The sequence below is a fragment of the Salmo salar genome, chromosome ssa22 (genome assembly GCF_905237065.1).
Source record: "Salmo salar chromosome ssa22, Ssal_v3.1, whole genome shotgun sequence".
NCBI classification, from domain to species: Eukaryota; Metazoa; Chordata; class Actinopteri; order Salmoniformes; family Salmonidae; genus Salmo; species Salmo salar.
In genome coordinates, this window is record NC_059463.1 from 37925068 (window position 1) to 37933339 (window position 8272).

The 8272-nt window shown below is 40.2% G+C and overlaps 1 protein-coding gene across 9 annotated transcripts in view; it reads right to left on the reverse strand.

Annotated features, from left to right (window-relative positions):
* LOC106583546 (uncharacterized) overlaps positions 1-6000 on the reverse strand; it is a 36029-nt gene extending 30029 nt beyond the window's left edge. For all 9 annotated transcript variants that reach the window (XM_045705221.1, XM_045705219.1, XM_045705224.1 and 6 more), the window contains exon 1: positions 5852-6000. The gene's annotated coding sequence lies outside the window, so the exon portion shown is untranslated. The remainder of the gene's footprint in view (positions 1-5851) is intronic.
* Between the last annotated feature and the right edge of the window lie 2272 nt (positions 6001-8272).

The window sequence follows — 8272 nt, forward strand, 5'->3', positions numbered from 1 at the left end:
TACACACATTTTAGGGTAGAAAAATGGTTTTGAGCAAAATAGTGTTTTATAGACACAAGTGCAAACTTCATGCAGTAGGGCAGGTTTCCCCAATAGGTGGCCCGTGGGTCGAATTGATTTTATTTTCACCCCAAGTTGTCTGAGCAACAAAACAAAAAAAGGAAATGAGCTCAAAGTGATTTTAATTTAGGAAATATGTTCCCAAGTATTACCACACATAAATATAAATCATATGTGATTGTATCCAAATGTAATCAATGTTTGAAATGATTCTATTTTTGTCAAATAGTATATCTGTTAGGGATTCTTGTGGTCAATTTGCAGTGCACAAATGTTTTATAACTGTTACTAGGTTTCCATCCAACATTTTTATGCAAGTGAAGTATGTCAGATAAACAATGTCATTACAGGCCTGATGGAAAAAAAAATCAGTAAACTTTAGGTGCCTGCTGGGGCGGCAGGTAGCCTAGTGGTTAGAGTGTTGGGCCAGTAACCGATAGGTTGCTAGATCGAGTCCCCGAGCTGACAAGGTAAAGATCTGTACTTCTGCCCCTGAACAAGGCTGTTAACCCACTGTTCCTAGGCTGTCATTGTAAATAAGAATTTGTTCTTAACTGACTTGCCTAGTTAAATAAATGTTGACAAAAAATAAATTGTTATATAGTTCGGCTAATACAGAAGGACTATTAAAGGCCCAGCGCAGTGCTTTTGTGAGAGAAAAAAAGAAAGAACCCAACTTCCCTCCGCTATGTCACAGGGTGAAAGTGCAAGGTGCTTGATGCTCCTTTCCAATAAATATCCAGGGTCTTATTCTAAGGGTTTTATTCTGGTGACATGATAATCGATGCTTGGCAGCCGTTAATCTCGCTCTATTGTCCATAATAATAATCTCATCATGTTGGCAATACTGTATCTGGGCTCTACCCAATCATCAGTAGAGTTGAAAATGGAATGGAAACCCAATTAAAAAATTTTATTTGGTACATGGAAATTGTGCACTACGTCATTGTGCACAGCCTTGTATCTGCAACTAGTCAATTTGATGGAAACACATCCCTTATGGGAAAATATGAATATTGTTTTTATGCGGATTTTTGAATAATCGCATGAAAATCTGTCGCCAATTGGATGGAAACCTAGCCTGTAACCAGGTTTCCAGTTGTACTTGTTTGGGCCCGCTCGCTCTTGTGGTTTCTTCACGCACTCTCACTCTAAAGTGGTTCTCGCGCTGGCCTGCCTGGAAGTCACTGAGTCAGTTGAATGAGAAAGCCAACTGAAAACTGAAGAGACGCACCATATAAACGAACTATTTTTAACCTTATCATCACGATGAGCAAGTTATAAAGCATAGGATATGAAACACTAAGTTAAGCGTAGTGTAATTATTGTGTAACGACCCTGGGTTTATAAGTGCGGATATCGACTCGGCCGTTCGTGGATGCTTTAGGGGCACAGTCGATAGCGTGCTGGACTTCGGGCTAGAAGGTCGAGGGGTCGAGGCCTGCTACCTGCCTGTTTCCTTACAATATAATTGTTATTTGTATGATGTTTTGATAGTTTAATTAATTTATAAATGTCCGTTAGCGTAAAAAGTTAACTATGTCAGGCTAGCTTGACTGGAGTTAAAGTTAAGGCGAAAGGACCATCGAACTTTCTTACACAAAGTGAAACATCGTTACATGCTGTTTTTAGTGATATGTTGAGAATTACATTATGAAAATGTATCTTTGAGATATTATGGTAATTCCTACCTTTTTACAAATCGTTTTTTTTTTTTTGTATGTCGTCTATTTAGAATTGTATAAGAGTAGCCAAATCCGTTGAACGAGAGAGCCAACTGAAAACTGTAAAGAAGAGAGAAGCACCACATAAAACTATTTTAAATCTTCAGGGCAATTCCAGCGTTACGGATTTGACATTAGGACACAAAACAGAAATGATTTATCAGGCATAAATGTAAATGTTAATGTGTATATTTGTAAACCCCTATAGGCCAGGGGAAATGTAGACACAATTACAAAACTAATACCACTGTAACGTAAAAGAACAACAAAACTTACAAATATTAATAGCCACTTTGAAAGTAAGGCATGGGTACACACAAAAACAACGATGAAAATATAAAAATTGTCATATGTACTCTAGAGAGGAAAATGTACCGTTATGGATAAGTGCACAAATGTGCAAAAAAATACATTTGCAATTCTTTATTTGAAAAACTATTTCATTGCAAATTAGAGTGCTGCATACCTCAACAATTACAGAAATATTTGCACTTTCATAACACTAAAGGAAAATGTTGTTATGGATGTGACATTCTGCGTTATCGATGTGACAGGGTCCCAAAAGATAGACAGCAAATTATGACTGCACTCCATTTCAAATGTACAATGTTTTAGTAATTTCATTCTAGACTGATGTTTTATTTAAAATATTAAATGTTATTTTGAATCACCTACTGAGTAACAGAATAAACATACAAAAACTACATTCAAAGTACATGTTTTATAAACTCATGCTTTGTATTAATCTCACACCCTTTAATCTGCCAGCACAGGCTCAATGAAATGGTACCGCCTCCCCCTGTTGTCCACAAAAGGACACAGGGACCTGACAATTTGAATTTAAGACCTTTATCATGCCATGTGATCACATGCAATACTCCAGTTAGCAGAACAATGCATGATTGCAGTTCATATGAGAACGAGGACACCCGAAATAGATCACACACACAGAGAAAGATTGCCCGCTAGCTTGTTTGCTAACATAAACACACTTCGGAAGCATTAATAAGGGCATGAACATTTTATCATGATCGCGTTATGCAGTGATGCTAACTAGTGAGTCATTGATCATGTTATGAAGTGTCCGTAACGGTCACATCCGATACGCTTAGAATGAGTACTGACAAATAGAGAAAGGAAACCAATTATACATCACCTAAGCCCTTGATGAAAGTTAACTTTGCACAGAAAGTTTGCATACAATCATACTCGAAATGGGTCCACAATAACCACCTTTCCTCAAAAACGTTACGGATGTGAAACTGCCTGTCCAAATCAGATTCTATCTTCACTAGATTGTAGAATTATATACTAGCACTCAATGTACAACAATTTGTTTGCTATTGTTTCATTAACCTTCCGATTTGGTCAGAAACACAGGGGGACAGATGTGAGTACCAAAATAAGTTCTGTGAGCCGTAGCCAAAAGCTATGAAATCTGGATGACTAAAAATACCTATTTTGAGACTTTGTATAACATTACACTTGTCAAATATAAAGGCCAAATGTAGTCTTTACCTCAAAATACACACATTCAAGGTAAATATGAAAGTAGTTTTTTCATGCTCAGGTTGACCTTACTATGGAACTGCACTTCAAGGTTTCAGATTGCCTTCATTCTTCTCACCATACCCTATCCAGCTCCCATGTATGTTGTGGTTTTTCACTATGAGCTAGAGGTTTAATTAAGAAGGTACTAGGCCTACGCTTTGCAATTGCAGAGCTAGTAGTCAATGTTGTCCATAAATTACATTTTTGGTCACTTTACCCGAAAAAAACTGTGGGGCACAGACCACCATAATACATTGTAAACAACTACCATGCTTTCATGTTTCACTACATGCTGCTAGTACAAAACAATGTTGTTGTTTTGTTTTCATTGTACTACCATGGTACATTTTTGTAAGGGAGGAAAGCCGGGCACTTGTGCCATTTCATGAGGATACCTGGATTACATGATGTCCACAAAAGCTATGGAGAATATAAAACATTTACATTAAATGCACCAACTAATAGTCAGGGGAGTTATCAATGTAAGTGATGCAAACAAAGGTTTGCAACAACACAATTTTAAACACCTCTGTCTGATTCATCATTTCCTGTTTCCTGTTTCCATATGAAAACCCCCAGAGTATCACACACACAGAACATGACACTTATAAGAATTTTTTTTTATGTTCAAGAAACTACACTGCTCAAAAAAATAAAGGGAACACTAAAATAACACATCCTAGATCTGAATGAATGAAATAAACTTATTAAATACTTTTTTCTTTACATAGTTGAATGTGCTGACAACAAAATCACACAAAAATAATCAATGGAAATCCAATTTATCAACCCATGGAGGTCTGGCTTTGGAGTCACACTCAAAATTAAAGTGGAAAACCACACTACAGGCTGATCCAACTTTGATGTAATGTCCTTAAAACAAGTCCAAATGAGGCTCAGTAGTGTGTGTGGCCTCCACGTGCCTGTATGACCTCCCTACAACGCCTGGGCATGCTCCTGATGAGGTGGCGGATGGTCTCCTGAGGGATCTCCTCCCAGACCTGGACTAAAGCATCCGCCAACTCCTGGACAGTCTGTGGTGCAACGTGGCGTTGGTGGATGGAGCGCGACATGATGTCCCAGATGTGCTCAATTGGATTCAGGTCTGGGGAGCGGGCGGGCCAGTCCATAGCATCAATGCCTTCCTCTTGCAGGAACTGCTGACTCACTCCAGCCACATGAGGTCTAGCATTGTCTTGCATTAGGAGGAACCCAGGGCCAACCGCACCAGCATATGGTCTCACAAGGGGTCTGAGGATCTCATCTCGGTACCTAATGGCAGTCAGGATACCTCTGGTGAGCACATGGAGGGCTGTGCGGCCCCCCAAAGAAATGCCACCCCACACCATGACTGACCCACCGCCAAACCGGTCATGCTGGAGGATGTTGCAGGCAGCAGAACGTTCTCCACGGCGTCTCCAGACTCTGTCACGTCTGTCACGTGCTCAGTGTGAACCTGCTTTCATCTGTGAAGAGCACAGGGCGCCAGTGGCGAATTTGCCAATCTTGGTGTTCTCTGGCAAATGCCAAACGTCCTGCACGGTGTTGGGCTGTAAGCACAACCCCCACCTGTGGACGTCGGGCCCTCATACCACCTTCATGGAGTCTGTTTCTGACCGTTTGAGCAGACACATGCACATTTGTGGTCTGCTGGAGGTCATTTTGCAGGGCTCTGGCAGTGCTCCTCCTGCTCCTCCTTGCACAAAGGCGGAGGTAGCGGTCCTGCTGCTGGGTTGTTGCCCTCCTACGGCCTCCTCCACATCTCCTGATGTACTGGCTTGTCTCCTGGTAGCGCCTCCATGCTCTGGACACTACGCTGACAGACACAGCAAACCTTCTTGCCACAGCTCGCATTGATGTGCCATCCTGGATGAGCTGCACTACCTGAGCCACTTGTGTGGGTTGTAGACTCCGTCTCATGCTACCACTAGAGTGAAAGCACCGGCAGCATTCAAAAGTGACCAAAACATCAGCCAGGAAGCATAGGAACTGAGAAGTGGTCTGTGGTCCCCACCTGCAGAACCACTCCTTTATTGGGGGTGTCTTGCTAATTGCCTATAATTTCCACCTGTTGTCTATTCCATTTGCACAACAGCATGTGAAATTTATTGTCAATCAGTGTTGCTTCCTAAGTGGACAGTTTGATTTCACAGAAGTGTGATTGACTTGGAGTTACATTGTGTTGTTTAAGTGTTCCCTTTATTTTTTTGAGCTGTGTAATTTCTGAAGTTACTCGGCACCTCCCTCAATTCTCAATCAAATCTTGCTTTTTAAAGGTGAGGGTTTTTTATTTAACCAATAAAAGTATATGCTGGAGTTTGTTGCTGAAACCATGTCATTACAAATTCTATGTATTATAATGTAGCAGTCTTGTAGTAAAACCCAAATAAAAATATATTTTAAAAAGAAACCATGTCATTGCTGTAATATCTAATATTGTGCAGATTCCAATGCAATACACAAACCCTTGACATGACATATGCCTTGCTCTAACCATATTACATTTATGTACTCACCTCCAGAGTCCACTTGTGACAAACTTTCATATAAAATGTTCAGGAAATCATTTACCTCCTCCCAATACACTGTATGATGTCAAGTGCTGGCTAGAATCATAGCATGTCATGTTTCATTCTTCTAAAACATTTTCCTATTTCTGTAACCGTGACCAAAGACTTCCTGTGTGACCAAAGACTTCCTGTGCAATTAACACCAACCCTTATGTTGAAACAAACTGTGCAAAAATGATCCTTCCCGGAAAATGCTTAACTTACAGCTTTGAGACATCTCTGGGCATGAGAACGTCACTGTAAATATGATATACGGAAGGTAAAACTCAACAATTTCCCCCCAAAATCTTTACCAACAACATAACTGTTGCTATCTGGGATTGTGCAACCAATATTGTGATGTTCAGTGACTTCACACCCCTTTACTTTTTCCATGTATGAAATGTATTAAATGTAGATGTGTCACTGGCCTACACACAAATACACAATACACTATACACACAAAACATGCATCCTGTTTGCAATAACGCACTAAAGTAAAAGTGCCAAAAATGTGTCAAAGAACTTTATGTCTTGAATACAAAGCATTATTCTTGGGGCAAATCCAACAACACATCACAGAGTACCACTTCAAATTTTAAAATAACTGGAATAGAGCTAAGCACAGGCAAAATCCTAGAGGGAAACCAGGTTAAGTCTGCTTTCCAAAAGACAAATTCAACTTTCAGCAGGCCAATAACCTAAAACACAAAGGCCAAATACACACTGTAGTTTCTTACCAAGACAACACAATGTTCCTGAGTGGGCTAGTCACAGTTTACTTAAATCTGCTTTAGAATCTACGGCAAAACTTGAAAATGGCTATCTAGCAATGATCAACAACCAACTTGACAGAGCTGGAATAATTTTAAAAAGAGAAATGTGCAAATATTGTACAATCCAGGTGTCCAAAGCTCTTAGACTTACCCAGAAAGACTCACAGCTGTAATCTCTGCCAAAGGCAATTCTAACACATACTGACTCAGGGGTGTGAATATTTATTTAAATGGAATATTGCTGTATTTCATTTAATACAGTCGTAAAAACATGTTATTATGGGGTATTGTGTGTAGATGGGTGAGAACAAAAATATTGAATCAATTTTGAATACTTTCTGAAGGCAAAAAGCCCCTTCAATATATATATATATATTTGGGTCCATTACCCTTCATGTTAACTGGTATCATGTTTATAGTCAATCCTGGATGGGTGAAATATGTTCCTAACTAAAAGGAAATACCAACCGGAGCCTGCCTGCTATATAATACACACACACACACGACTGAATTAGCAGTTGCCATCGTTTCGCAGCCTTACCTAACTATGACTTAGTTAAAGGGATTGCAAGTTAAAACTCTTACGCAATTTAAATATTACATTAAGGTATATACAGTGCATCGGGAAAGTATTCAGACCCCTTCCCATTGGTTACGTTACAGCCTTATTCTAAAATGGATTAAATACATTTTCTGCTCCTCATCAAGCTACACACAATACCCCATAATGACAAAGCAAGAACATGTTAATGTCTGAAAATTAAAAAAAATTAAAACAGAATTACATTTACATAAGTATTTCAGACCCTTTGCTATGAGACCAAATTGAGCTCAGGTGCATCCTGTTTCCATTGATCATCCTTGAGATGTTTCTAAAACTTGGGAGTCCACCTGTGGTAAATTCAATTGATTGGACATGATTTGGAAAAGGCACACCTGTCTATATAAAAAGGTCCCACAGTTGACAGTGCATGTCAGAGCAAAACCAAGCCATGAGGTTGAAGGAATTGTCCATAAAGCTCCGAGACTGGATTGTGTGTCAATGCACAGATCTGAGGAAGGGTACTAAAAAAAAAAAAAGCCTGCAGCATTGAAGTTCCCCAAAGAACACAGTGATCGCCATCATTCTTAAAATGAAAAAAGGTTTGGAACCACCAAGACTCTTCCTAGAGCTGGCTGCCCGGCCAAACTGAGCAAATCGGGAGAAGGGCCTTGGTCAGGGACGTGACCAAGAACCTGATGGCCACACTGACAGAGCTCCAGAGTTCCTCTGTGGAGATAGAACCTTCCAGAAGGACAACCAACTCTGCAGCATTCCACCAATCAGGCCTTTATGGTAGTGGCCAGACAGAAGCCACTCCTCAGTAAAAGGCACGACAGCCTGCTTGAAGTTTGCCAAAGGGCACTTAAAGGACTGACCATGAGAAACAAGATTATCTGGTCTGATGAATCCAAGATTGAACACGACGGCCTGAATGCTAAGCGTCAGGTCTAGAGGAAACCTGGCACCATCCCTATGGTGAAGCATGGGTGGCAGCATCATACTGTGTGGATGTTTTTCAGTGGCAGGGACTGGGAGACTAGTCAGGATCGAGGGAAAGATTAAAGCGGA